General features: G+C 44.2%; 1 protein-coding gene across 3 annotated transcripts in view; it reads right to left on the bottom strand.

The window, feature by feature from the left end:
- The window catches only part of LOC137571009 (potassium channel subfamily K member 2), a 214,511-nt gene that overhangs the window by 66,330 nt on the left and 121,609 nt on the right, over positions 1-26,572 (bottom strand). The gene's annotated exons all lie outside the window — the stretch shown is intronic.

The following is a 26,572-nucleotide window of genomic DNA, read 5'->3' as shown; positions in this document are numbered from 1 at the left end:
AGCAGTGATGCCCTGGGAGACATCTCAAGCTCACTCCAACCTGAATTATCGCAAATTCTTTCTGTTTTAAGAAAGCAAACTTTTGTTTTCCTTAGTATTTTAGTAAGGGGCTTTTAGGACCATTGTAGTCCCTTACACACTCCAATGAGTCCTGGGTCACCATGAGCTTGCTGGTTAGTCTGTACCATATAAATGATGAAAGACATACACATACTGTATATATAAGCATAAACATGGCAGGTAGTAACTGGGAAGCAGATAAGAGCAGATGCACGTGTTCAGTGGTGCGCGCTACCAGCCCATCCTGCACAGTTCCATTCTTGGAGCAGGATGGCGCACTAGAGCATGCAGAGTACACGTGTATGCGTGCCCTTCATCTGCTGACTGGAGCCGTGACCCAAAAGTTCTTACGGGGGTTGCGGCCATTTTAAGCAGGAAGTACCGGCTTTTGACCAGCGTACATAGCGGAGAAAGAGGCGGCGGAGTAAATAGATAAATATGCTGTGTGTAATTAGTGCTACCCAGCTGTATCATTTTTTAAAATTCTAATTTGACTTCAGTCTTGCTTTCATTGTTAAATTTTTTTTTTTTTTACTGAAATGATACTTTATTGCCCATAAAGCTTGTTTGCATTGCTGTGATATGAAACGATCCTAGCATGTCATATAAAATGTAGGCTGTATTCCCGGAGGATTACAGCTCTCTGTTTTCCTTTCTCTGCACGCTATGTGCAAATCCTCTTCTCTAGTGATATATCCCATACCTGCCATCATCTGTTATATACTCTTTTATCATCGCGGAATAATGAAATGCCTGATTTATTTATAGCAGCTTTTATCCGTCCTATCAGAGAGAAGGAGGAGTCTGATCGGCTGTTCTGCTGCTCATCATTACACAGATACAGGTGTTTGCTTTCTCCGCTGGTTACTGATTATACTGGATTCTCTGACAATGCAAGCCTCCCAATTTCACTTGACACCCTAGGTAGATCGCCTTCCATATAGCAAAGAAGTAATGTCCACAACAATTGTCCAAGTATAAACAATATTTATTTGGAACTTGTCCCTTTAAAAACATTTAAACACTGCAAGGAGTGTGGGTCCAGTGTCAAAAAGCGAGTTATATTGTATAACACAATGCCTCATATAATAATGATCACATCAGGGTAAAAAAAGGGGGAGAAAAAGTCCCTGCGTCTTATATGACAAAGGCAGGGAATCCCTGACTTACAAATGCCCGCCGATATGAACCGGCGACCAGTCACCACGTTGGGGATTCCCTTGCCTTCTGTCACTTGTGTGCCCGCTCTGTCCTGCGCCTCCGGTTCCGCTCCCCAGTGTCCCCGCTACACTCCCCTTGTGTCCCCGCTCCCTGTGTAAATGTATTGAGTGTAGCGGCAGCTGTATCTTACCTCTCCAGCAGTGCACAGGGATAGCCGACCTCTTCTCCACCGCACTTTCCCTCTAGTGAACGGCTTGTACTGATTGCGTCATCAGTACAAGCCAACGCTAGAGGGAGCTGCTGGAGAGGTAAGATGCAGCAGCCGCTACACTCTATACATTTACACAGAGAGCGGGGATAGGGAAGGGGGGGGGGGGGGAATGGAGGGCAGGACAGAGCAGGTACACAGGGGACAGAAGGGGGGACACCTGTTGACAAAAAGAGACACCTGGGGACAGAATGGGACACAGGAAGACACATGGTGGACACAGGAGGTCACCATCTACAAGACGCTCCTGGAACATGGACACACCAGGTATATATATTGTTTTATTTCCCTGGTTTTTGCTCTCTAAACCTAGGTGTGTCATATTCCGGAGCGGCTTATACGGCGAAAAATATGGTACTTATTTGCTATATTCAGGGCCGGTTTAAGCAACAATGGGGCCCCAGGGCAAAATAAACCTGCCCCCCCCCCCCCCCCCAACATATACCCCGGAACAAAAATCGGCATTAGGGGACCTTTTTTGCAGCTGGTATAGTCAGGGTGTGAAGTCCCAATCGGTCAGAGCTCCACATTCTGGCTATCCCAGCCTGCATGGGGGACAAGGGGTTAAAAAGTTTCAGGAGGGGGGACCCCACATAATTTAAAAAAAAAAAAAAACAATTCCCACACTCTAAACATAAAAAAAAAATTGGGAAAATAGGAAAAAATGCCAGGGATCTTCATACAGCCATATTGCGGCTGTATAGCGATCCCTGGCCAAAGCGCTGCAGCTGCGTATAGACCCCCTGGAAACCCTGTCAGGAAATTTATTGCACTTTCGTTTGATGCATGTAAAATTACACTACCGTTAGGTACTAAAAGTGACATTTACCGCATTTAAAAGTATACTTTTTCCTTCAAAACTTTAAAATCGATTTTCTCAAAAACTATAAGGTCTTTTTGAAAAATTGTTTTTTCCTCTTATTCCTAATGAACTCCTTAACATATCCTGCAATTTAGGGTTTCTAGCATTTAAGGTGGATTTGCTAGTAACCATTAAAGTCGGCAGGTTTTTAAATGTGTATTTTTTCCCTTTGAAACTTTAAAATCGATTTTCTCAAAAACTATAAGGCCGATTTGAAATTTTTTTTTTCCTCTTGTAGCCACTGGGGGCCCCTACAAGCTCTGGGGCCCTAGGGCAGCTGCCTCCTTTGCCTCTATGGTAGCGCCGGCCCTGGCTATATTGATGTCATGTTCTTCAAATCATCCATGGCGTTACACACATTATTGTGGCTCTGTTTGGTTGGTTGGCCTCCCAATTTCACAGTCGCACTTCGTACTTCAAGGCTGGCGTACCGCGGCTTTTATTTACAAACCTCGCAACCACAACACGGCGCAAACATGGCACAAAGGCAACACATCTGGGAAATGTTCCAGAGGCTCTTGGAACGTATCTGATCCCAGCCTTACAACCTCTGAGTTCCAAGCAGTCAGGACTGCAAATGCGGCAGAACAGGACAAGCCGCGAATGTAAAACTATAGCAAAGACCCAATGTGGTTCTAAACACGGCTTGAAGGATACCTGAACTAATTTAAAATAAACACATGATATACCTGAAAAGGAACATTACATAGTTACCTTGCCATCATTTCCTCTCAGAAGCGCACCATTTTCTTCTAACAGTGATTCCTTCCAGTTCTGACAAGATTTTGTCAGAACTGAAATATATCAGTTGCTGTCAGTTATATATCACTTGCTGACAGTTATAACTGAACAGACAACTGAAGAGCAAGGTAATATCCATGTTTCTCTACGGCTCAAGTGGGCGATATTATAGTTTAACAGTGTGCTGACTAAGAAGCTGTTATAGGGTAATAGCTATTTACAAAATGGAGGACGGAGAATTCCATTGATCACAGTGGACAAACAGGACGCAGGAGAGGAGAAAGAGCTTGACGAGTAGACTACACAGGAGGTAAGTATGACCTGTGTATGTTTATTTTGACTTTTCATTTTCAGTTCAGGTTTGCTTTAAAGAGAGTCTGAAGTGAGAATAAATCTCACTTCAGACCTCATAGATAGCAGGGACATGTGTGCCCCTGCTAAAACGCCGCTATCCCGCAGCTTAACGGGGGTCCCTTCACACCCAAATCCCCTCGGTGCAGCGGGGGAGAGCTTCCTGGTTGGGGCAGGGCTAACCGCCGCAGCCCTGCCCCACGCGCATCTGTCAGCGCGTATCTCCGCCTCTCCCCCGCCCCTCTCAGTCTTCCTTCACTGAGAGGGGCGGGGGAGAGGCGGCGATGCGCCGCTGATAGACGCGACTGGAGGCAGGGCTGCAGCCGTTAGCCCTGCCTCCAGGAGCGACCAAATCTACGACCAAGTCTTGCGGGGGGGGGGGCGGGATTTGGGATTTGGGGGTGAAGGGACCCCCGTTTAGCGGCGCCATAGCGGCGGTTTAGTAGGGGCACACATGCCCCTGCTAACTATGAGCTCTGAAGCGAGATTTATTCTCGCTTCAGAGTCTCTTTAAAAGGATAAAGTCATCTTCAGAAAAGATGACAACATGCAGACTGCCATGGAAATTACATTTGGCATACATTTTACATTTACATTTGTAAATAATAAAATTTCCTTCTGATTTGTTTACCACAACTTATCTCCACATTGCTCTGCCAGCATTTCATGTCTTAAGGTATCCATTAATAGTACAATTCTGCAGCCGATTGATGGTTTCCAATTGCCACGGTAACCAATCGGAAACGATTGGTCGTGCCCATTACCAGAACAATTACCACTAAGCCAATGGGATTGATCCAAAAAAACTATTAATCCATACATGTCGAACTCCGTTCCGCAGGCCAAATCTGGCCCTCAGAGCCACTAAATGTGGCCCTCAAGTGGTTTCCTCCCTTTACATTAGGTTTGGCCGACTCCAGACCACCAGGGAACCTATATTGGAGGTGAAGCCCTAGATCACCAGGAAAACCATATGGGGGAGGGAGAGGGAAAGCACTAGACACCAGGGAACTGTATAGTGGAGGGAGTGGGGCCACCTGGGAACTTTATAAGGGAGGAAGGTGACCAGTAGATATTGAGGTTACCCCACAACTAGGTCCCGGTATACAATTTTGGTGCACTTTGTATTTGAGTTTGACACCCCTGTATTAATCTGATCAAATTGGCTAGCAATAATACGGCCATTACTGGGCATTATCATTTTTCCCTATTGATTACTGCAGCGATAAGAAATGATTCACCCGCCAAAGACCTTCTTGTAGCAAATGTCTTCTTTAGCTCTTCAGGTCAAACAGGCGGTTGTGTTTAGCAGTTGTATAGCATTAAAGTTCTGCAAGTGCAGTTCAAAACCATCATGTACAAGGCCTGACCAGCAGCTAGCTAAGCCCACAATAGACTTAGGGCTCATTTCCACTACAGGCCAATAGGCACACACATAACCAGAAAAATACTGCTGCTTAGTTGTGTGATTCAGACACTACTGATGTCAGAAAGATCAGCAGAACTGCCAGGCAACTGGTATTGTTTAACCACTTCAGGACTGTAAGCTTACACCCCCCTAGTTACCAGGCAATTTTTTTTACAAATCAGGCCACTACAGCTTTAAGGGCTCGCTGCAGGGCCGTACAACTCAGCATACAAGTGATTCCCCCCCCCCCTTTTCTGCCCACCAACAGAGATTTCTGCTGGTGGGCTCTGATCGCGGCTGGCATGTTTGTTTATTTTTTTTATACGACCCCAGAACTTCACGCCAATTGGCATGGAGTGGTCGGCAGGTTGTTAAAGTAAATTTGAGAGATTGGGGAAGGAGAAAAACAGCTACTTACCTCAGGAAGGAGAAGACTTTCTCCGCTGTCCCCTCTGAAAAGCTGCTTGCCGACCATTGTCTCCGGCTTATGCCTGCACAGCAGCATGGACCCAGTCGGCAAGGGTGTAACTAAAGAGAAGCAGCCCCTGAAATCATAGGGCAGCCCAGAGCTGTGGGAGGCATTAACCTTCTATTAACCTTCCCTTCTTCCGATACAGCGGACTATACTTCAGATCAGGTGTTTTTGTGGCCACACTTGTTTTTTCTGAACTTTGTGAGATGGGCCCCAAGGACATTAGGGGCAACAAAGGGAGACACGGGAACACTGGAGGGAAGCCCATCAAAGTTTTACTTGGGGGCCCTATGAATTGTAGTTATGCTACTGCCGATCGGGCTTGGCTTTTGAAGTCCGAGCGGGTCCATACTACTGTACATGCACGAGCCACCGACAAGGGTCAACGAGCAGATTTTCAGAGGGGACAGTGGAGGAGCGGTGAGGAGGAGCAGGATGGAGAAGCTTCATCCAGAGGCTTCCCTCTATTGAGGTAAGTACCCGAACTGGACACTTTTTTCCCCTACAGCTTCCCTTTAACATACCATACTGAACTTACCTGGGGCTTCCGCCAGCCACCCACACCCCATAGTCCATGAGGTCCCTCGGCGTCTTCTGGGCTCCCTATATTCTTCCACTGGTGGCTCAATTAGCTGCATGACTTGGCCGGGAGTTGTGCACAACTGGGCATTTGCGGCCCGTTCGCACTGCGCATCTTGCTCGTGCGCTCGTTGTTGTGAGTGCTCTGCACATGCGCAGCTCTCGAAAGAATGAACTGCCCATGCGCAGAACGCTCACAGTGATGGGCACAGGAGTGAGATATGCGCGTGGACGGGCCATGCAAGTGCGGTTTAGCATGCGTCCCGGCCAACAGAGCCACCAGCAGGAGAACTGAGGGAGCCCAGAGGAGGCAGAGGGACCTCACGGACTACGGAGGGAAGGAGCGCTGGAGGAAGCCCCAGGTAAGTTCAGTATGGATTGTTTTTGTTTCAGGGTCAGGGTCACTTAAAGGGAAAAAATATGGCAGCCTAGAAATGCCTCCCCCCCCCAGGTTTCCTTTACGAATGTAAATCCAGGTGAGGTAAGCTTTTTACAGTAGGAAAACATTGACTACATGATTTATAAACATATGTTAAAAATAAGCAATTCTATTAAGTTATATTCCGTAAAGTTCCTCTTTAATGTCTGTGGAGGCACTTAGTGAAATCCATAGCGTGGCCCCATTCAGTGGTAAGTGCGGACTTTCTTCTCCCGAAGACCTTCTCGTAGCAAATGCCTTCTTCAGCTCTTTATTTCACATCAAGTATCTCCTTCATAATTCATTCCGGGGCATACCTTCAGTGATACATTTCCAACTTAATTAAATCTCATTCCACTGAATAGCTTCTGTCTCCTTGTATCAGCCCCCGCTAGCATACAATGTCTTATCTCGCGTCTGAACGATCCAATCACTCCTATAGCGGAACAGCAGTTATATTCTGACCTGAATAATTAAGTGATACATCTCATTCTGCAATACCAACTACCATTTTCACCCGTCACACAAAGTGAACCTGTTAGGACAGGAGGAAGACGGAAGATTAGAATGTGTATTTTTGAAAACAGAGCCCGTTGATTTTACACGAGTGTGGTGAATTTGAAATTGGGACACTGTTTTGGTTGGAGTTTTGGTGCTACTGCCACATCAATAATCTACACTTAACAAAGACGCCTGACCATAACCAAACATTTTTTAACTTGAATGCCTTCTGATACTTAAACCAACCTATCTCGCCCTCCCTTCCTGATGCCTATGCCTAATCTTCCCCTCTTAAAGGAATTCAGAGGTGAGACAAGTATAGTAAACAGTGTACGTACTTGTATAGGTATTGTCATCCAGATGAGGACTCCGTCCCTTGTTCGGTCCCGCCCTGCTCAGTTTATTTGTAATTCCCCCCGAACTAGGCCTCAATCCACCTCAGGCCGGGACCTTTGAATTGGATCCAGTACTGGCCATGCATGCGCTGTTCGCACCCTCTATGTCATGTTCCAGTAGGGCACAGCCTCACATGCACTATTGCCAGTGCTGTGAGTGCAAGCACCGCAGTAAGGAGGCTGTGGGGAGTGTGGCCACCGTGTCCTTTGGGAACCGTATGCCCATGCGCATGACGCAGATGGCGCAAACAGCGAATGTGTGGTTAGTACTAGATTCGGCTCAAAGGTCCCAACCTGTTGTAGTTCGCGGCCTAGTCTGGGGAATTACAAATGAACTGAGCAGTGCAGGACTAAACGGGGGACAAAGTCTTCATCTGGATGACAATACCTATACAAGTATGTACACTGTTTACTACATATGTCTCAACTTGGAAATCCTTTAATTTATATCATGTCCTTCCTGATGTCTAACCCTACCCTCCCACTTAACAAGAACCTCTTCCTAGTGCCTACCCCTAACCTCCCAGCACCGGTGTAACTATGGAGTTGCAGCCCCCATGACTGGATGGGAAAGGCGGTGGGGAGGACAGGCTTGGACTTGTTCCTTCCTCCTCCTTCACCAGGACCCCCTCCTGCGTTCCCCTGGGGTTATACTTTATCATACAGACCTACAGATCAGCACAGCGGCAGTGACTGGGCTTAACTCTTCCCTCATCGGGTCACTCTGGTGTTCCTGCTGCAGCCAATAGGAGTCACTGCCCCATGTGGTCTCACCCTTCATCTTGGTTTCATGCACACACAAAATGTTGCCGATGACAAACGAGGTATGGTGAACAGTTTCGGGGCACTATGCCCCCCTAACGACTCTCCTGACTGGCTTCACCAGCTCACAGCCTGCTAAAATTTTGGCCGAGTCCAGATGTGAATTGTGCTTACACGACATATATGGAGACGCGTTACTAATCTTCTTTTTAGAGGGAAGCAATGCTACGAAAGATAAGAGGTATTGTTGGAGAGAAGGCAATATTTCATCCTAACGGGAAAAGGGCTCATGTGACCGGTTATGATTTCCGCAAATTGAATTTCCGATGAAAAATAACACTCAGTATCACGCTGACGTGACTCACCTGTTATTACAGATGGGCGGCTCAGGATTTATGGCAAATCACGCATGTTGTTCTTTCAGCGAGACACGCAAACACGTTCCAAGACCCCCAAAAAGTTTGTTTAGTCAGATTTGGGCTCGGCAATAAAAACGTGGTGATGCTGACATCCAACCCAAGCTGTACACACAGAGGCCTGCTGAATGATGGCCCGAGTCTGGGTGAGCAATAATGGAAAGAGATTCATCCTTGTACAGTACGTTACTTACAGAGCGTACCTAAAACATCTGGATCATATTGCTGCTGTTTTCATACAGCGCAACACTTTCCAAATGAAGACACTCGGGCCCGTAGGCAATTTACGTTTTCTGCTATGTGATATTTTCACAATTGTCAATAAAATGCCTTTAAAGTGACACTAAAGCAAAAAGAACTTATGATATAATTAATTGTACTTGTAGTACGGATAATTAATAGCAAAGGAAATAGTTATTACTAGCAAAGGAAATAGTTATATTCTCATATTTTTATTTTCAGTTATATAGTTTTTTTTTTATAACATTGCATCATTCTCTAATATTTGCAGTTTACACACTACTCAGCATTCTAAATGATTTCACAGAGCAGGCTAATGACCTTTTGAACTGTCCTCTGCAGAAAAAAACAAAATACAGTGACAGACACTTTAGATAAGAAGCTTCAGAAGACAGAGCTCTCTGCCACTTTGAAAGTCAGAAAGATCAGTGAAGCTGTTTTGCATAGATAACAACTGGAGTTTCTTAACTCTTCCTTTACTGGAAACAATATGGGACTCTTTTCTTTGCTGCTAATGTTCTATTTCTTATCTGTACTACACATACAAATCATCATATCATCAGTTTATTTTCACTTCAGATTTCCTTTAAACCACCAGTAAGAAAGAAAATACTCAGTATAATTTTGATAGTAATTTTTCACCTTCTTTTTGATTGTTTTTCAATTCCAAAGTGCTAAAAGGTTATTTTAGATAGAAGATGAAAAATTATCTCCCAGGAGAAAACTCAGGAGAAAAAAAAATCTATCTATCTATCTATCTATCTAGCAGGGGCGTAGCAATAGGGGGTGCAGCGGTAGCGACCGCATCGGGGCCCTTGGGCCAGAGGGGCCCCGAAGGGCCCTCCCTCAACTACAGTATTAGTTCTCTATTGGTCCTGTGCTCATAATAATCCCTTCTATATATACATTGAATAGTGGTAATCATTAACAAGCTGTTCCCCATCCCCTATTGCACCTCTGACACTGTAGTTGCCATTGGCAGGGATTGCTATGTATAGAGTGCTTGGGGGTAATCAGTAACAAGCTGCTCCCCATCCCCTTCTTGCACCTCTGACACTGTAGTTGCCATTGGCAGGTTTTGGTGCGCCGTATCAATTGTTATGTATATAGTGCCTGGGGGGCCCCATTGTAAAACTTGCATCGGGGCCCACAGCTCCTTAGCTACGCCACTGCTATCTAGCTATCTATGGCCCATATGCAATTCACCTAGGTGATTTTTTTCACAACTTGTAAATAAACTGCATTTTAAAAAATACTAAAAATAATTTTGATAGCAGTTTTTCAACTACTTTTCGATACTTTTTAAACTGAAAAATGCTAAAAAGTTATTTTAAATACAGGGTGCATTTCTGTATGTTTTCCTTATGTCCTGTGCAAGAGTTCAGGTCCATTTTAGGCCCGGGGCCACTAGTGCTGCTTCAGCAGCGATTTGTGCTTTCTAGAAATCGCTGGCAATTAGGACAGTGAAAACCGATGACAGTGATTCCACAGGCGCAATTGCGATTTGCCTAAAAAATATCCATCGCCGCATGTTTGGAGAGATTTCATTCAGGGAATGCAGGAGCCGAAATCTCATTCCCAAAAATTGCTCAGGAAATCTGCAGTTTTCAGGTCAATTTGCAATTTCTAGCGCGGCCCAGGTCTAAGCGTCACTTTCACTTTACCGATTGCACTGATCTCACAGATAAAAGCTCAGGGATGAAAAACTGAAAAATGAAACTTGCACCTTAAATACGCACGTACATTTTTGCGTTTGTTTCTTGATTGCAGAACCTTTAAGTGACACACATGCCTTTGGTCTCTGGACTCCTACAAGCATCATGCAGAGTGTGGCTGGTTGTAAACTATTAATGGAATGAGCTGGTAGCATGTCCCTTAATTGCATGAGAGTTATTGAGATCGATAACAATTGTGTTGCACAGCAATAAAGCTCTAACCTCATCCTGCTCAGGTGATGAACTCTATTGATTATTGACCTTCAGTTTTATTGCGACAAATTGGATTGCACAGTGACCAGCGAGTGGTCCCGAGGGGTTACACGCCAGAGGAGACCAGCGTTTGGTCCAGCCTACCATCATATTATATCTTGTAGAATTCAGAGAGTACCATTAGCAATCCTGTGCATGAAATACAGGGGCAAGGAAAAATGGGCGCCGGGTGAAACCGATATACAGCAAGTCTAAATGATAAATACCATTGTGAATTGGGCTCCAAATGAAAATGAAGAAAATATTCAAGGTGGTTATAATGATAGTAAAACACTGGTTATTGTTACCGATTTTTTACTACAACTAAACCTAACCCTACTCTCACTCAGAACCCTCCCCCTCTGATGCCTAACCTTAACCACTTAAAGGGAAGGTTCGCACAGACTATAAAAAACAAACTGCACTTACCTGGGGCTTCTTCCAGCTCCTGGCAGTCGATCGGTGCCCTCGCCGCAGCTCCTCTCCCTCCTGGCGTCCAGCGGTCGGCTTCTGTGCACTCCACGGCGGGGGGGTCATGTGGTGTAGGGATGTATTCGCCTGCACAGTAGAGACCAGATGACGTCACTTACACCACGTGACCCGCGCCGTGGAGCGCACATGAAGCCGACCCGGAAGCCGACCTGGCGAGGTCGGCTTCTTCATCGCTGGACGCCAGGAGGGAGAGGCGCTGCGGTGAGGGTACCGATCGACTGCCAGGAGCTGGAAGAAGCCCCAGGTAAGTGCAGTTTGTTTTTTATAGTCTGCGCGGATCTTCCCTTTAAGTACCAGCGGTCCCTGCCTGAGACCGCTGGTACAAGAACGACGGAATCCCGACGAATCGCCGTGCGTACCCGCCGCAACCGCCATCAGCGTTGCATGTCAGGACCCCCAGGACATAGACTCTGCCGTCTCTATGACGGCAGAGTCATGTGAGCCAGTCAGGAGCCGCTTTCATTGGCTCCTGACCGTGTCTATCAATGTAAGCCAATGGGAGCGGCTTACATTGATAGACACAGCCAGGAGCCAATGAAATCAGCTCCTGACCGGCTCACATGGCTCTGCCATCATAGAGCCTGTGAGCTGCGGCGAGACATGTCGGGTTTGAGTGGCACGATCGGCGGGGAGCCACGGAAACGGCGAATGCGCGCTGCGGATGGTGATTGAAATCTACATCGGGCCAGCCAGGAGCCCACCAAAACATGATATAGATTTCAATCACCTTGGTACTAAAGTTGTTAAAGAGAACCTGTAATTAAAAAAGTGCCCCTGGGGGTTACTTCCCCTTGGGAAGGGGCTAGCTTCTGCATCCTAATGAAGCCTCCGCTGTCCTCTGCAGTAGCCCCAATTCAGTGCTGGCTCCTTCGAAAATCCGCCAACAAGCTTGTCGGTGGAAGCGCGCAGACGCAGTACCGCCGGTAGAATATTTAGCTTTTGGATCCAGCGCTGGTGCAGTACCATCTTCCCCCCCTCCCCCCTGCGCTGTTGAGCGGACCCTAGCGGGCTTGCCTATGTCTGCTGGTGCTGGAAGATGGTACTGCACCAACGCTGGATCCAAATGGTAAATATTGCCATCTGCGCTCTCTGGGGGCCCCAGCACTGGATCGGAGCTAATGCGGACAGCGGGGGAATCCTCATTAGGATCCAGAGGCTTTTGTCTCCCGAGATAAGTAGCCCCCAGGGACACTATTTTTATAAAGATTCTCTTCCTGACGGCTAACCCTAAAACGCCCCTTCCTGATGCCTAGTCCTAAAAGCCCCTTTCTTGACGCCTAACCCTAAAACCCTCCTTCCTAACTTTATCACTTTCAAAACAATAATTTTCAAAAAGAAAAATTTTCGTAAATACAGAACAGAAAAAAAATCAAAAACTATAACTTTCTAATTTACAAAAATGAAAAAAAATTGTAAATATAGAAGACAAGAAAATTCAAAAACAATGAAAATTTTGTAAAGTTGGGCCAGGTGCCCAAATTTCTGCTTTGGGCACACAATAGCGGTGATGGGGCGCCCAAATTTCCGGCTTCCTAGTAATCAGCCAGGGAAGTGTTAAAATTATACTCTGCACTTTCCTTGCTTTGTTTTCTAAACAGATTTCACAATGACGTGACTGCCAATCACACAGCAAATTACTATGCGTCAGTGCATGTTGCTCATCCGTGCATCTTTAAGTATTTTTATCTCATCTTAAAATACACATTATTGCCATATATGTCTGCAACGACATTTAAAGGGACTCCGAGCACCTCTCATGGGTATGCCTTTAAGCACACTTACCATCCACTTGTTTTATCCAAACCACCCCTGGAATTGCCGCTATAAAATGCATGGGCCCAGACAACTTCATACAAAGTCGTGCTATGACCACTCTGGAGGAGCCTCTTGCAATAGCCATGCATGTCACTTCCTCTTCCTGCTTCCTTCACTTGTTCAATGGCCATGCATGTCACTTCCTCTTCCTGCTTCATTCAGTGATGCACTTCTCTAACAGAGAAGACAGGGGTGACCCGGAAGTTATAACATAGCCAAGATGGCAGCCACAATTTTTAAATTGAAATAGAACGAAAACTATTTGGTGTAGAATGGCGATTCAGGTATCAAATGAAAGAGGAGAGCACAAGCTACAGAACGGTATGCATCTTTAAAGAGAACCTGTACTGAGTAAAATTATTTAAAATAAACACATGAGGTAACTTCAAATGGACATTACATAGTTACCTTGCCATCAGTTCCTCTCAGAAGCTCACCATTTTCTTCTTACTGTAATCCCTTCCAGTTCTGACAACATTTTGTCAGAACTGAAATATATCAGTTGCTGTCAGTTATATATCAGTTGCTGTCAGTTACAGCTGAGAGGAGAACTGATGTGTCCATGTTTCCCTATGGCTCAAGTGGGCGATGTAACAGTTTAACTGTGTGCTGACCAGAAAGCTGTTATGGGGTAATGACTATTTTCAAAATGGAGGACGGAGAATTCCATTGATCACAGTGGACAAACAGGACGCAGGAGAGGAAAAATAGATTTAGGAGTAGACTACACAGGAGGTAAGTATGACTTGTGTATGTTTATTTTGACTTTTAATTTCAGCTCAGGTTCTCTTTAAAGAGGAACTCCAGTGAAAATCATGTAATAAAAAAAGTGCTTGCGTTTTACAATAATTATGTATAAAAGATTTAGTCAGTATTTTCCCATTGTAAAATCTTTCCTCTCCCTAATTTACATTCTGACATTTATCAAATGGTGACATTGTTACTGCTGGCAGGTGATCTCACTAGAAAGTAGCTGTTGCTTGCTTTTTTGGCAGTTGGAAACAGCTCTTAACAGTTTTTCCCACAATACAATGAGACTCGCAGACAGGAAACTGCCAGGACCATGGTCCTCACTGTTTCCTGTGGGAGGGGTTCCACCCACCACAATATCAGCCATACAGAGCTCCCTGATGATCTGTCTGTAAAATGGAATATATTTCTCATGTAAAAGGGGGTATCAGCTACTGATTGGGATGAAGTTCAATTCTTGGTCACGGTTTCTCTTTAAAGTTAACCTCCGGACTAAAAACCTACTCAGCATACTGAAAAGGCTTGGTGTTTCTTTAACAGTTTCACAGCATCAGAACTTTGTTTTTCTTACCAACGCATCATTTTTGGCTGCATTTTTAGCTAAGCTCCACCCATCAAAGAAAAAAAGCCTGGGCTTTTTCCCTGATGCTGTGCAGAGCATGATGGGATTTCCTATGTTGTTATTCACATTGCGTAGCAACTGGGTGAGGTGCTCAGGACACAGGACAGTTGGAACTGTGTCTCATGCTCCTTGTCACCTCCTTTCAACCAAAAAGATGGCTGCCATCATGAAATCAAACATTTGCCTGTTCTTTTAAAACAGTGGGGTTAAGAGATTGTATTACCTATCTATTTTAATTAACATAACTAATGTAACTTAATGACAGTATGTTTGTTTAGGCTGGAGTTCCTCTTTAAGTAAGGGTGTGCGACTCTGTACCTCACGACCTGTAAGCTCTGCTCATGCCTACTAGCATGAGGTCACTCGCACACGGAGCCGAGCATAAGTGGCTTTACTCTGCTGGGCATGAGACCATATTCGCACATGCTCAGTACAGATGTGCTCATACATGGATGAGAGCGCGGCCACGAGAGCATATTCAACAAGCACTTGTTTATGAATATGAGGTAGGGTAAGAGGACACGGCTATCGATGAGCACAAATTTAAAATAGCCGTAATTTCGCAGTGAAATTCGCATTTAGGATGCAAAACTGCAATGCGAAATTTCGGGTAAAAATCATAATTAATTTTGTCTGCAATTGTAATCATTCGTAATTTTGCATAAATGTACGTGTAATTTTTTTGCTGGTTTCAGCAGTCAATAACAAAGCCCCAACACATGCTATTGCCACCGAAATGGCTACATATGTTAAGGAATAGAATAGTGGGTACAAGTCAAAAAAAATAATTTTTCAAAAATATCTTGTAGTTTTTGAGAAAATTGATTTTAAAAATGCAAAGAAGAATTACAGGCTTTTAAAGAAAACCTGTAATAAAAAAAAAAAACCTTCTGGGGGATACTTACCTGAGGAGGGGGAAGCCTCTGGATCCTAACGAGGCTTACCCGTCCTCCTCCGTCCTTCTGTTAGCCTGCCCGGGTCCGCAGAAGAGGGGCGATGTAAATATTCACCTCTCCGCGATCCTGCGCAGGCATACGAGCGGCTTTTCATTTGGGTTAGGCAGAAATAGCCGAACCCGACCGATCCGCTCTACTGCGCAGGCTTTTGCACCTGCACAGTACAGTGGAGACGATCAGGCTCGGCTATTTCCGCCTAACCCGAATGAAAAGCCGCTCATATGCCTGCGCAGGATCGCGGAGAGGTGAATAAATCAAGCCTTGTCAGGGGAGGATTCCGGGACACTTCGGGGGAGCCAGCGCTGGATTGCCTGCAGCTACAGGGATGGGGGAAGTCTCATTGGGACCCTGAGGCTTCCCCCTCCCGAGGTAAGTACCCCCCAGGTGTTTTTTTTTTTTTTAATACAGAGTCTCTTTAAACTAATTTTTCTGAGTTTAAAAAAAAATAATTTCTTTGTATTTTTTAAATCAATTTTCTCAAAAACTACGTCTTTAAAAAAAAAATGTTTTTTTAACTTAGTACTCACTATTCTACTTAACATATGTAGCAATATTGGTGACAATAGCATGTATGGGGGCTTTGCCAAAGCCGGCACGATATTACACGTAAATTATGCAAAAATGCATGCGAAATTACAAATGGTTACAAATGGTTATACAAAATCAATTGAATTGCGAAATCGCAATTACGGTACGTACAGGCGTAATTGTGAAAATGTACGCAAAATTTTGCGCAATTTGTAATTAGTTGATTACAATCCTTACTTGACACGGCACCATGAAAACAACATAGAAACGACGGGAGCCTAGAATGTTCTTCTGATGTCAGTAAAAGGAGAGATTGGGGGAATGGTACTCACTAAATGGGGATGCTGGAGGAGGAAGTTCAGTGAGATGCTAATAAGTCTGAGTTGAAGCACTGTTATGCAAATTTATGCAGCTTGGAATTGGACAAATTAAATGCATAAAGTTCCACAATATTAGCATTAAATGTGCATCAACTTGGAATTATCAGTACAGTGGAACCTTGGCTTACGATAATAAATAATGTTGGGAACATGCTTGTAATACAAAGCACTCTTCTATCAATCTACAATCCAAGGGCATAACTACAAATTATGGGCCCCCCCAGCAAAGCTTTGATAGGGCCCCCACTATTCACACCCTGTCCAGTAGCTCTCCTCTGCAGATGACCCTCACAGCCTGGGGGCCCATCTCACAAGGGTCATAAAACAAGTGTGGACATCATAATCTTCACACCCATAACACAATGTAGCCACAAAAGAACCTGATCTGAAGGATTGACCCCTTTATCAGTGATGCAGCAGTTAGGGCCCACATTGCACACATTAGCAGAGAGCAAACAAAAGCTTTCATCAAAAGGGGGGTGGGTAGATTGCACACTGTGCTTCAAAGAGTTTAGAGAAGTCAAAGATGTTATCTTCACACCTTCCCCTGGATAAATAATGGGTTGCTAAAAGGGAAGCATGGCAGCTCCTATAGCTTTGAGAAACCAGAAAAAATAATAATGCTTGGTTCCCTTTAAGTACAATCCTCAAGCGTCAAAGAGAGAAGAGCCATCGGCTCAGTTGCGATGACGTGACGTGCGGATACATGCTGTGCTTGTATATTAAGACGTTGCTTGCGCATCAAGTCTAAGTTTCATACATGTTCTTGTCTTTCAAAAGCCCTTTCAAGTTTCTTGCAGTCCAAGGTTTTACTGTATGCCATTGTCCATCTTATTGGCAGCCAGAAGATACAGGGGTGTTATTTTCAGAGCCGATGGTTCTGTGCCGAACTGATTTGCTCTCATCATCAGGACTCCCAGCGAAGCCCCATCCTACAACCCGTATCTCCGCCATCCTCGGAAGAGCTGTCTCACTCCCTGCCGACTCTGAGCAGTAAATCCATGATGAAATACATCTGCTCTCAGTAGACCAGGCTTGATGCTCTCCTGCTGAGCAGCGAGGTAGAAGACGAGTTACTGGACCACAGTACAGACAAGATTCTGTATAGAAATATATCAGCGGGCCGGTGAAGACTCCCAGACTCATGTTTTTAGGTAATTGCCTTGTATATCATCCGGTCTTGACGTGCTACAGCGAGATTCAGCATTCTTGTAAATTCTGTAGGGCTGGAAGGCTCAAAGGCCAAATAAAAGATCAGGTACGTAGATTGTCCATGTCTTCTTCACTTCCTGTGTGCCATTCCAGAGAAGTGTGAAATGAAACAGGAGCAAATCAGTGGCACTATCTAAATTACTATTTATTAGGTTAAAGGTCTACACCAGGCCTGGATAAACTTGGCCCTCCAGCTGTTAAGGAACTACAAGTCCCACAATGCATTTGCCTTTATGAGTCATGACTGTGGCTGTCAGACTCCTGCAATGCATTGTGGGACTTTTAGTTCCTTAACAACTGGATGGCCAAGTTTGCCCAGGCCTGATTTCCACTGACCACAGGAATGCGGGTACTCACATTCAGGGTCCTCAACCCTTAGGACCCAACAGAAGCTGTGCATTACACACAAGGTGGCACAATAATGATACACACTGGTATGCCAGCTCTCTGAACCCGACTGGTTTCGTCTCCTAGCGTCGTGCTTGGTTTTGAGCGCAGGCTTGAATAACGTCCTTAAATGAAGATGAATGCTTGCTCCTTCACAGGCTAGTGGAGAAGCGAGCTTTAACCTGTTAGTAGCTTCAAACGAAATATTTCACTTGAAAACTGCTGGTGCACTGTAAATCTCTGCTGACAAATGTTGTTTTAGTTATCTGTTCCAGACCGCTTCTTCTCTTCTTCCACCAGCGGCTCTGAACTTCCGACATGTCTTCTGGGTCCCGATCACATCCGATCACATGATATGACGTGATCAGGATCCAGGAGACCATGTCAGTGTTACAGCCCTTCCCGGTGGTGGAAAAGTGGTGATGGAAGAGACTCTTCCATCACCTCTCTTCCACCACCAGGTGGCGTTGTAATGCTGACACGGTCTCCTGGATTTTGATCACATGTCATATCATGTGATCGGAACCAAGGAGGCATGTGGGGATTACATTGACACCCCGGTGGAGGAAAAAAGAAGACAAACCAGCTGTCCAGACAGGTAACTATGAAAGCTGCCTGCCCCCTACTCTGCATGCACTGCTAGCCTGCCAGGCTGGGGAAGGCACACTTCCCCAACAACAGGAAAAATTCGGCTCTGCAAGGTTAACAAATTAATTCTGTTCGAATGTTCTGGAAACAATCTTTTCTGGGTTTTTATGCCATGTGGTAAAGTAAAGGTCGATGACAGCATGCAGTGAATGGCATGTCACCTAATATCATACCTCCCAACTTTTTGAGATGAGACAGAGGGACACTTAAGCCATGCCCTTGCCACACCCCTGATCACGCCCCCATCACACCCCTAGTCACGCATACCATAAAGATTTCATAAGAAAAATATGTTGTTTTATAATTCAAACCACACTGGTCCTTTCTATCCTGGTTCATTTTCCTTCATGTTAATATTTTAAAATTAGTAATATATCAATTTAAAGGATGTGAATAAAGTTTAGAGTCAATCAAACACATTTTTTATAGTAGATAAATATATATATATTTATATAGAAAGAGGGACAAAGTCCTGAAAGAGGGACAAATGAGGAGGAAAGAAGGACAGAGGGAGAGGGCTCCCAAAGAGGGACTGTCCCTCCAAAAGAGGGACAGTTGGGAGCTATGTAATATGGATGAGTGAGTTGCAGCATGGGGGAGTTAATTTACCTTTATGACATCCTGTGGCCACTGCGCTTCATCCTGTCAATACTTCCTGCTTCAAAGAGGAAGTTCCAGGGGTGAAGGAGGAAGTGTTGGAAGGACGTAGTGCAGCGTGGAACGCCATGGCAAAAGGACATCATGCAGGTAAATTCATCTTCACTGGCGTGGCCCCTCCTTGTACATGAGTGGGTAGAGTTTTGCTTCTCACGGATCTTTGCTTGCTTGTCCCTATTGGGCAATATGCCATTCACTGCATGCTGTCATCCTTCGTTACTTTACCACATTGCATAAAAACCCATAAAAGATCGCTTCCAGGACATTTGGAACAGAGCGATTTTATTAAAGCTTACTTCTCCTCCTCCAGCCTGTGGGGGAATACTGAATCTTGCTCTGGCATGTATGGAACAGATGATATACAAAGCAATTACCTAAAAACATGAGTCTGCGAGTGTCACCGGCCTGCTGACATTTTTCTATACAGAATTCTGTCTGCACAAAACTGCGCTCGCTTATTGCCCAACCTGAGGCGTAACACATTGGAGAGCCACCCTTACAACAGCAAGCTCCTGAGAGCTCTGGAGGGCCTCACTTAAAGCGGAATATAACCCAGAATTTCTTCTTTGCTCTAATAGATTATTCACAGCATATTATATACAACCAGCATTTTTTTTTTTTACTAGAACATCATTCAAAGGGTTAACACAGGCTTTAGAAGCTTTAATGCCTTCAGAGCTGGCCGCTTCCGAAAGTTAAACAATGTAATCTTGTGTTTACTTAAATGTATCAAGTGTGGAATGTGACTCATTCTCTGACTCATACAAGCGCACAGAAGCGCATGCGTTTTTTACCCCTAATTGAAAAAACAACAACACATTTTCGTATGAAAACAAACCTTTATTGGCAACTGCTACAATAAACAAAACTTTCTTAAAAAAGCGCACTGAAATGCGCACTAAAACGCGCACCAAGGCATGCGGTTTTTATCATGCGCTTTACACATTTCTAAACGCACCCAGTGTGAACAACAGCATAATAACCTTTACAGCAAAACATGTTTCCCTATGGCTCAGGTGGGCGATGTTACAGTTTAACAGTGTGCTGACCAGGAAGCTGTTATGGGGTAATGGCCATTTTCAAAATGGAGAATTCCGTTGATCACAGTGGACAAACGGGACACTAGAGAGGAGAAAGAGATTGAGGAGTAGACTACACAGGAGGTAAGTATGACCTGTGTATGTTTATTTTGACTTTTAATTTTCAGTTCAGGTCGTCTTTAAATATACAGCTGATACTCTATCTGAGATGGGGAGACAAGCCATAAGTTAAAGCGAAACACAGCGTCCTATCAGAGAGATCTGATTTGAGTTATCATGATAAGTTTAGCTGGAAGTTATTTTTGCCGTCAACTTCGATTTTGTTTTTGCTTGTGGTGCCATATTTCACATGCAGAAGTGTATACACATGCAAGTGTTATGTTACATAAAAGCCTTATCTCATACAAAAAATCCTTCTATATGCATATAATGGAACAGTGTTTTATATGAATTGAGCAAACAACAGTTTAGTAAATAAACACACCAATTTCTAAAAAATAAAATAGGCAAATATGTGTTGCATGAACTGAACTCACACCTTCCATTTCCTCCTCAGCAACCTTCAACTGTCTGCTCCCTCCTCCCCCTCTCTTAGTCAGAAGAAAGCCAGGATAGGCTTCTAGTCAAAAGGGAGGTGTGCTTTTAGCAGGTAGACCAATCATTCTCCCATCTACATTCTCATGTGACCCTAGAGGTAAGCGCTGGGAGGGAAAAAAAAAAACAAAAATCGCTGCCCTCAGCAATTTCAATTTTAGATGTAAACAAAGCCTGATTGTGTTTGATGGGGGGAGGGGGAGCATAGCAACAATTACTAATACTGAATCCAGCGGCAACTATGGAGAGTTCTCCTTTGGCCTAGCATTACAAGATCAATATAGGTGAGACTGACCCCCGTTGGGTGTTTTTGGGCTAATTATTCAGTTAGGTATGAATCCGGTTCACCCATAAGGCAATCTAAGGGAATGCCCAGGTCATGGTGGGTGTTGAGGGATCTGACTACCATCTTCTCTTCTCCTGCTCCCAACTTGCGGCAGATGGCAAGCCCAGGAACTCAAAACTGCTGCCTTGCCCAGTGCCCCATATTTTCTTAACCACCCTGGTGTTCTATTAAGATCGCCAGGTGGGCTGCGGGAGGGGTTTTTTTTTTTATAAAAAAAAAATCTATTACATGCAGCCAACTTTAAAGCGCACTAGAGGGCGCTCCTGACGCATACTACTGATCGCCGCCGGCGATCAGAAGTAACAAGAAGGGCCGCGATGAGCGGCCCTCCTTGTTTTGCTTTCCTCATCGCCATGGCGACGAGCGGAGTGACATCATGTACGTCAGCCACCTCCGATCCAGCCCTCAGCGCTGGCCGGAACTGATTGGTCCGGCTGCGCAGGGCTCGGGCGGCTGGGGGGAACCCTCTTTCGCCGCTGCTCGCGGCGGATCGGCGCAGAGCGGCGGCGATCAGGTAGCACATGCGGCTGGCAAAGTGCCGGCTGCGTGTGCACCTTTTTATTTGAAGAAAAACGGCCCTGCAGGGCCTGAGTGGCACCCTCCGGCGGTAATGGACGAGCTGAGCTCGTCCATACCGCTAAGGAGGTTAATCAATCTCTGTGTAAAAGAACAACAAGGATGAAGAGGCACCCAGGATTAAAATGGAAAAAGTGGAGGTGGCTTACCTCTAAAATGACTATAGCAAGATAAAGTAAAGTTGATTTCAGTTACACAGGCAACGCGTTTCGTGGGTACAAGCCCACTTCTTCAGGCTAGTGAAAGTGGCTCTTTTAACTGCATAAGCAGTGGCACTTTTACTGGTCCAGGGAAGTGGGTTTGTATGAAATGTTATCTATCCTGGGCGACTCTTCAGCCTTGTTATGCCAGTTATTTTTCCCCGCAGATGCGTTTTTCAAGTGTTTTGTGTGCGTTTTTATGCATTTGCGTTTTGCATATACAAACCGCATATGCGCTTTTATACGTTTTTCAATTGCATTTTATTCTAATCACTAGGAAGACAACAGGAAGCGGAATATACATCACAAAACTAGTGATGATCATAATCAACAAATTACGATTTCGCTAAATTTCACGTATATTTTCGCAATTACGCTTATACGTAATTATGATTTCCAAATTCAATTGATTTAGTGTAGTCATTCGTAATTTTGCATACAATTTTACAAAATTTTGCGTAATTTCCTGCTGACTTTAGCAGTAAATAGCAATGCCCCTTTACATGCTATTGACACCAAAATTGCTACATATGTTAAGGAGAATCGTGGGTACAAGTCAAAAAAAGAATTTTGCAAAAAGACCTTATAGTTTTTGAGACACTCGATTATAAAAAATGCAAGTAAAAATAATGTTTTTTAAACTTAGAAAAATGATAGTTTAAAGCGGTTTAAAACCCTGACATAATATTCAATAAAAACATGTTTTCCTACTTTTTATATGCCATACGGTTATCATATTTGCATTTGTGCATAAGTATTATTATTCATTTAGAAATTATACGTTCCCAAAAGTACAGTTTTTTGCTTTATGAGCTGACTTTGCATTTTATTAATAACTGGTTTTATTCATTCATTCCGGCAGACATGGTTTGACTCTCTCTCTGTCTCCCGAAGCTCCTGCACAGTCAGAGAATGTGTCACATTCCACACTTGATACATTTAAGTAAACACAAGATTACATTGTTTAACTTTCAGAAGAGGCCAGCTCTGAAGGCATTAAAGCTTCTAAAGCCTGTGTTAACCCTTTGAATGCTGTTCTAGTATAAAAAAAATGCTGGTTGTATATAATATGCTGTGAATAATCTATTAGAACAAAGAAGAAATTCTGGGTTATATTCCGCTTTAAAAAAACATTTTTCTTTGCATTTTTAAAATCAAGTTTCTCAAAAACTACAAGGTCTTTTTGCAAAATTCTTTTTGTGACTTATACCCACTATTCTGCTTAATATATGTAGCAATTTTGGTAGCAATAGCATGTACGGGGGCTTTGCTATTAACCTCTAAATTCGTCACAAAATGACGCAAAATTTCACGAAAATTATGCAAAAAAATTACGCAAAATTTAGAAATGCTGCTATTACATACAAAATTATTTACGATTTTCTCTGAAATTTTGCATTACCATTACGATGCGTAATTGCGAATTTCGCAGCAAAATTTCGCATATGCGAAATTTCAGCCCACCGCTGCACAAAACAATCTTTAAAAAAAAAATGCATATAAAAACGTATGGAAAACGCATGAAAAACGCATACCATTAAGTTCCCAATGACTTTCACTATGTGCGTTTTTGATGCATTTTTGAATAGCATGCAACAAAACCTGCATTTTTAAAAACGCAGGTTTGAAAACATATAGAAAAAGCATATGCGTTTTTATATACGTTTTTTTTCCTGCGACCCATAGACTTCCATTAGCGGCAAAAATGCAGCGTTTTCCGCAACACTAGCGTTTCTGCTAAGTGTGTTCCTAGCCTCACTCTAAAGCTACGTACACACATACGACAACGATCGTTCGTTGTGAACGACGAACGATCTTTTCATTGACGAAAGAACGACCTAAGTAAAGTTAGCTTTTAAAGGTGTGTAACGATCTGATCGTTTGTTAACGAACGATCCGGAACAACGTTACATACTGTTCCTGGAAGTGACATCATAGCAAGTAACGAACGGTTCAAAACGTACGTTACACTGTAAAACTAACGTTACGTATATGACATAACTAAATTTCTATTTCATACTGTCGGTATGTAGCAGAGCGTCTAGATAATATAGTGTTGACAAAACATACAAAAATAGACTTTGTCATGTTAAAATAAAAATTATGGTATAATCATGTAGTATACAACGCATGACTGGGCACAATCATAGAACGAACGTTACATCGCGAGGGGAAAATTTAGTGTGCTGTGACTATAAAACGAAGTGCGCATGTCTTGCCTACTATGAACGACCGTTTCTTAACGATGCACCACTTTTGCTAACGATCGTCGTTTAAAAAAATCCGCCAGGACAGATCTTTCGTTTTTAACGATCTAGCTCGTCCATCGTTTGACTTAATGATCGTTGGCTGTTTTTTTTTAAACGATCGTCGTTTGAAATGATCGGGGTACGATTGTTTCAAACGACTATGGTCGCATGTGTGTACGCACCTTAACATACTAACTGTCAGGTTTCTAAGATCTTCCTCCTGCCATGTGTGTTCAACCTGCTCTTTACAGCCTAGAAGATTAGGCCATTTACCTGCATATTCATTGACATTGTTACACACCAGCTGGCAGCTCCGTAATGATTACTAGAAGTATCTGATGGTTAACCATTAGTACAAACATCTGCTGTGTGTTTCTCTGAAATTACCATCTACTGTTCAAGCCAATTACCCCAGCTGTTTGTTTCAAAACAAATTACAGCAGAAGACATATGTGCAAGGCAATTGCGCCGTGGGTACAAAGGTTGGCACCACAAGTGCTGCTGGGACCGCTGTTTCTCTATTATAATAGGTAAAGTACACTTGGGGGGACAGAGACGAGGGTTCTGGTGCGTTCGACGCTCGTCCTGATACGGCACGCTGTTGCGGTTGCACATCTGCTCGAGCACATTGGCCAGACATCTTGCAGCATGTCTGATCGATACTTGCAGTAAATTTCGGCCCGAAATTGGTCACATTCTCGATTGGGCATGCTATTGGCGGCACCTGAATCAATTGTAATAATTGAATCGGATAGTTGATAGGCTGCCAAGTCGCCTGACGCCCGCCTTAACAGTGGTGTGAAAGCACCTCATTTTTTTTTATTTGAACACTAATTGCAGTTGATAAGCCTGAACAAACACAGCAGAGGCTTTTTTTGTTTGCTTGTTTGTTTTGTTTTCAGTAACTCTGAGCAGCTATTTAAGCAAGGCAAAAAAATAAATCCATAGCCAGTATAGTAGCCACCCATCCAACGCATAACAAGTATAGAAAGTATAAGACGACTACCCCCCATAAGTGTGGCCAGCACACCCCCACCAATGCCCCCCCCCCCCCCCCCTACAGAAAGTGTAGTCAGTATAGCAGCTCCTGTTCAACAAGTATGTCCAACATAAGAAAACCCCTAACCTCCCGGCCAGTACACCACACCTGCCTCACCAACCCTCCACCAATCCCTCCCACCTGAAATCACCAGTAACGATGCTAAGCAAGGTATGTATTGAATTGTGAAGACCAAATAAATCTGCCAGTGACAGGGTCCAGTCTTCATCTTAAAGAAAACCTGTAACTACAAAAAGTTCCCCTGGGGGGTACTCACCTTGGTAGGGGGAAGCCTCCGGATCCGATCTAGGCTTCCCCCCTCCTGTGTCTCACGCTGGTCTCACTGTGCCCCTCCGAACAGCGGGCATGTAATTATTTACCTTCCCGGCTCCAGTGCAGGCGCAGTATCCGCTCTCTGCTCCGAGATAGGCGGAAATACCCGAACATTGTCGGCCCGCTCTACTACGCAGGCGCAAGTCTCCTGTGCCTGCGTAGTAGAGCGGACCCGACAGAGATCGGCTATTTCCGCCTATCTCCGTGCTGAGAGCCGCAACAGCGCCCCCGCTGGAGCCAGGGAAGGTAAATAAATCAGCGTTTGTCAGCCTTGTCGAGGGAGGATTCCGGCACACTTTGGGGGAGCCAGCACTGGACTGCCTGCAGCTACAGCGGAGGGGGAATCCTCATTGGGACCCTGAGGCTTCCCCCTACCGAGGTGAGTACCCCCCAGGGGAACTTTTTTTGGTTACAGTGTCTCTTTAAGCATACAGACTATAATGTTGCTTCATTTACAAGGTCTGTGAGGAAGTCCCATAGGATCTAGAGGTCTGCAGAGAGGCAGGTAAGAGCCAACTATTTCATTGCCATTTTGTTAATCCTCAGTTCCCCCTGCCAGTTGCCGATCTTTACAACACTTCCTTAAAGGTATCTCCTATGCTTTCACCTGCAGCCACACACTCTTTGCTGCATACTTGCCTCCAGCTCACGATGCATCCAGCAGCATGCATTCAGAATAGTGCTTGTGGTTGCAAGGAAAAGTCAAGGAGACCCGATCCATTTCTGGTGCAGGTAAATATAATTCTCAGTTGCAATATTCTGAAGAATGGGAAGGGTAGGCATCATAAGGTTAATTGTTACATCTCTGCTCATAGTGCAATGATGCACTCTGAGCTGGAAGGACTTGTGATTTTCACACAGATGACATTACTTTGGGACAAATTAAAACAGAATAACTCTATAGGCAGTAGAGAGCAGGAAAACAAGTTTTCATTGCACGTTATGTCATTCTGCTTTAACTGCTGCAAACTTTTTTCAGAGTAGGAACCATGGATATACACAGAAGGTTTGACAATAAACCCCCATGGTTTATTTATTATATTCAGATCTCCTTCAGTTCGCATATAGCACTATCTGGCCTAGCTGTATAAGTGCAACAATGGACAATAATGAGTGAAATGCATATCTCTTGACATTGCGTTAGCCC

This window comes from Hyperolius riggenbachi, chromosome 4 (assembly GCF_040937935.1).
Source record: "Hyperolius riggenbachi isolate aHypRig1 chromosome 4, aHypRig1.pri, whole genome shotgun sequence".
NCBI classification, from domain to species: Eukaryota; Metazoa; Chordata; class Amphibia; order Anura; family Hyperoliidae; genus Hyperolius; species Hyperolius riggenbachi.
Note: the sequence above shows the minus strand (reverse complement) of the source record. Positions and strands in the feature narration are given on the sequence as shown.